The 4,219-nt window shown below is 41.5% G+C and overlaps 1 protein-coding gene across 1 annotated transcript in view; it reads right to left on the reverse strand.

Annotated features, from left to right (window-relative positions):
• The window catches only part of LOC107081964 (metal transporter CNNM1-like), a 50,177-nt gene that overhangs the window by 22,013 nt on the left and 23,945 nt on the right, over positions 1–4,219 (reverse strand). The gene's annotated exons all lie outside the window — the stretch shown is intronic.

Raw genomic sequence — 4,219 nt, forward strand, 5'->3', positions numbered from 1 at the left:
GCGAGGTGGGACTTCCCTGTAATCACAACCAGTCTGTGTCACTTTTACTCAGGAGGGCCGTCATTCAGCAGCAGACTTTAAAGAAGGCAGATTTTATAAGACAGAATAAATGAATTAGGATGCTACGTTATACCAAAAGAAAAAAAAACTGAAATGCTCTGGTCTGAATACACACACAAGACTGCTAACTAGACATGTTGAAAATGTGCTGATATCAAACATTTGAGCTGAAAGTTAGCTAGAAGGAAAACCCCTGGTCTTCAACCATAAAGATTATTTCTGCTTCTCCAGGAATTACAACTTTTTCAAAGACTAAAGTGACCAGATTTCTGAGACCTAATTCAAGAGCTATTTCCAGCTCAGAGATGAAAAATTATTAAATGTTTTCAATATGAAATGAAAAAATAGGGACGGTTATGATATCATTTATTTATACAGATTTACATTCCAGCAATGAAAGTCAGGTGAGTCAGGACTCCTGTCTTTGTGTTTCTGTGTTTGTCTCCCTTCATCCAACAGGAGGCGGCTGGTTCTGGTCTGCCTCCCCACACACCTGCTGATGGTTTCCTCGTTAAACGGAGTGTTACCTCGACGCCAGAGTGTTTGCCAGTTTTGGGTACTGGAGTTTTGCTGAGTGAAATTGAGTTTTCGTCAACCTGAGTTTAACTTTGTTTTTTGTCTTTGCCTCTCGGCAGGAAGTCGTCCTGCTAACTGGTTTTCTCAGACCTTCTCTCCCTGGAAGGATCAACTGAGCTTCAAACTGAGTTGGGATTCAAACAGGAGGTTTGGATCCACTTTCCCCAAGAGAACGTTTGAGCTTCTCACTGAGAAAGGGATTATTCTCCACTACGACCCGTTCAAGTACCGCAGGAAATCTGAGTGGCAGTCAGTTTCTCCGCTCACCAACTGACAATCGCATTCTGGGTAACCCTGTTCCGCCCTCCACCGAATCAGACAAACACTGGAACCATGGCACACAGACAGGAGTCAAGGATTCAACAACTTCTCTGGAAACGTGAGTCGGCAACCAAATCCTCTTCTCCAATTCATGAGTCAAATTCCCCACCGAGCCTGAACTAACCGCTGTGTCTTCCCCTCACTTTACAGTTCCAGTTGAGCAGTGTTCAGAGCAACACTTCTCCGTCTGTTTTAACTTCAATAAAACCCGTTAAACCTTTTCCCTGGTCTCTCTGTTCGGTTTTCTGAATTTGGGTCAGAACTTTGTAACATCATGACAAGGTGTGATAGCAGTGTCTATTTTTACTGATCATCTTCTTCCTTGTTTTTTTTCCGACACTCTCCTGCTCTAGTACCATTTTTGCCTCTTTCTTCCAGTCTTCCTAGTGTCCTCCACTCTGGTTTCTTCCTCTTTGTATCTGTCTACTTTTCCTCTCTTTCTTTACTTGTTCTAAAGATGTCATGTTTACCTCATCTCTGCTCCCTCATCAATCCTCCATTATTCTAAAACAGATATAATCACAAACCAAAGCTGAAATGTTCATTTAACCAGGTGATTATCTCTCATTTCTCAGTTCATAGCTTCTTGCCTCTTTCACATTTTTTTTCTGTCAGTGATTCCTTTATTTAGTTTTTATGTCCAAAATGAGCTGGCAAACACACCAAAAGCTGATACCTTTAAATAGATCAGAGGAAACTTAGATGTTGCTGGTTTGAATCTGTTCTGTGGTAATTCCAAAAAAAGAAAATTAAAAAAATTAAAAGACATTCCGCTTCCCATCCAGGAAGCTTTTTCAATTCCAAATGTAATAGTGTTGAGTTCGAGGTTTTATAAAATAGCCCAACAACTAGCCCAGTAGTGGGCTGTGGTACAACGTCCCTCCTGCATGTCCTCCCCTTGCCACAAAAACATTCATTATTTACAGCCGTTTGAGGCTCTGTCCTAGAAAATCTTATTTCTTATTTCTCTACATAATAAATAAAATAAAAACTAAATTGAACTTTATTGATCTCAAAGTGGAGAAATTAACTCTCTTCATCCATCATCCATCCCCTTAGGGGAGCAGTGAGCTGCCACTGTTCAGCGCCCAGGGAGCATTCGGGCAATCTTGCTCAGAGTGCTGAACAGTGGCAGCCATAGAGGCAGTCTGGAGTGGGTTTTTAACTCACAACCTCAGGATTCCAAGCCCTGTGCACTAGGCCTGTCACATAATCAGTATGTGCTCTTTCACGCCCACTGTAATAAGAGATTCTTTCCAACTCTTTTTTTTTTCTTATTCATCAGACGATTAACTCTGGCACATTTCCAAGGGAAAACTTTGGTGGTCCCGAATGGGAATGGGTCATCTGTTGAAAACTTTTCTTTGTACAAAAACCACAGCAAAGCACTGAATGTATCATCACCCCTACAAAGAGCTATAGGACATACCTCATTTTATCTGAACAAAGCGGAGTGTGTATGACGTCATCCGTGCGCACCTTCATCATGTCCACTGAACTGCTGCTAGTTTTACTCACATGCCTGGAAGATGTCTAGTGCTGCTACCACAGATGATCTCGGTAGCTAGCTGAATGAATAAAAGGGGTAGAGCGTAGTAACCTGACTCCGCAAGATGGATTTGCTCCGCATATCCATCTGGAAACCTTCCGTTGAAGTAATTTTGGGAAGGGGCGAAAATACTGGTTAGCTGATTGGCCTATGTTGGTGATAGACGGGCCAAATAAACCAATCAGATCAACGAAGCATATGACGTACTAACAGAGCCACGACGAAGAGGAGCCAATTGATAGATCAAACTCTTGCCGAAACCAGTCGGGAGAAGAGCAAAAACATCTTTTCCTCTGAGAAAAGCCTCCAGAGCAGTGTTTTGCTCTTCTTTCAGTGAAGAAATACTCTGTAATTCCGATAAAACTTGCTCGATAGCCACGCTAACGCTAGTTTCATCGGCTGAAGCCGCCATGTTATTTAGACTGAATTGTTGCGCTTCTTGTTGCGTCACACCTCAACCCGCCTCAAAGCCAACGCTGATTGGACGTTCGTTTGGTGGACGGCTCCAAATTTTCTTCAACGGAGAGTCTCCGGACTATTAGCGAATGAAGTCTTGAGCGCTCGCGAGATCAGGATGGTCTCACAAGGCTAGCGTAGCCGCCTGTTGCCCGGGCTGCCTGACACAACTCCAGTCCGGTGCGCGGATGACGTCATACACGCTCCGCTTTGTTTTAAAAAAATATAAATATAAAAAGCATAACCGCGGATGTCTGGGGGACAGTGATTAACCTACATGTTATGAATGCTGACTTACCATAAAAAATAAATGATGAACAGTTTAGTTTGTGCCTCCAACCCGTTGCCCATAGGGAGACGTTACTTGGATATAACCTAACGGAATATCTTCAGAACGGCTCCAAATGACACAAAACTAATATGTGTGGGTAGAACATGATGTAATAACGTAAAACCAAGCGGCCAATGTAAAAAAAACGGTGTTCCCTTTTAAGTGGAGGAAAAAATATGGGGCTCAAAATTTCACACAATGCACCTTAAAATTAGTGTACATCAATGGTCACAAGACCAGCAGATAAATCCCAGAATGCTTTGCAAAAGCTCTCCTTGTAAAGCATAAGGAGATATATTTGGGGGCGAGAGAGAACAAAGATGGCGCAGTTCGAGGAACTGGAGTCACATGACCTATGGGGAGTGAAAAGTAGTGATCATAAGTCTGAACGGTCAGTTAACTAAATTCACTATATACTGTAGTCCCCACTTGATATATAGATTGAAGAATGAGGGATTAGGGTTTAGGACAATGTCAATTATTTCCCTCTGGAAATTTATTTGATTATTAGTGAAGGTAATAATGCACCAATAGTAAAACATCTGCAATGAAATCATTGTGAAAAAAAGAAATTGTTACACAGTGTCCCTTTAAAGCATGTAGTTTTTTCTTTGACAGAAATAAGCACACATGAATTAATAGCTCAATCTTTCCAATAAAGATGCGTTTGGCTCTTGGTTCAGAAGCGTCCAAGTTAGACTAACTTCAGATCTGTCAGATGTTGTTTAATGTGATCATGCAATCAGCAAACTTTCTTTCCTCTTGATCAAGATGCTTTATTTTCCAAAATCAAAACAAACTTAGATTTTCTTACCGCAATATGACGTGACAGGCAGATCATATCGGCTCATTTCGTTCCTTTTTTGCCACTCAAAAAAAAACAACAATAATCAAAAGCGGTCAAAAACTGTATGGCTGTGCTGACT

The sequence above is a fragment of the Cyprinodon variegatus genome, unplaced genomic scaffold (assembly GCF_000732505.1).
Source record: "Cyprinodon variegatus isolate N-32 unplaced genomic scaffold, C_variegatus-1.0 Scaffold45, whole genome shotgun sequence".
NCBI lineage: Eukaryota > Metazoa > Chordata > Actinopteri > Cyprinodontiformes > Cyprinodontidae > Cyprinodon > Cyprinodon variegatus.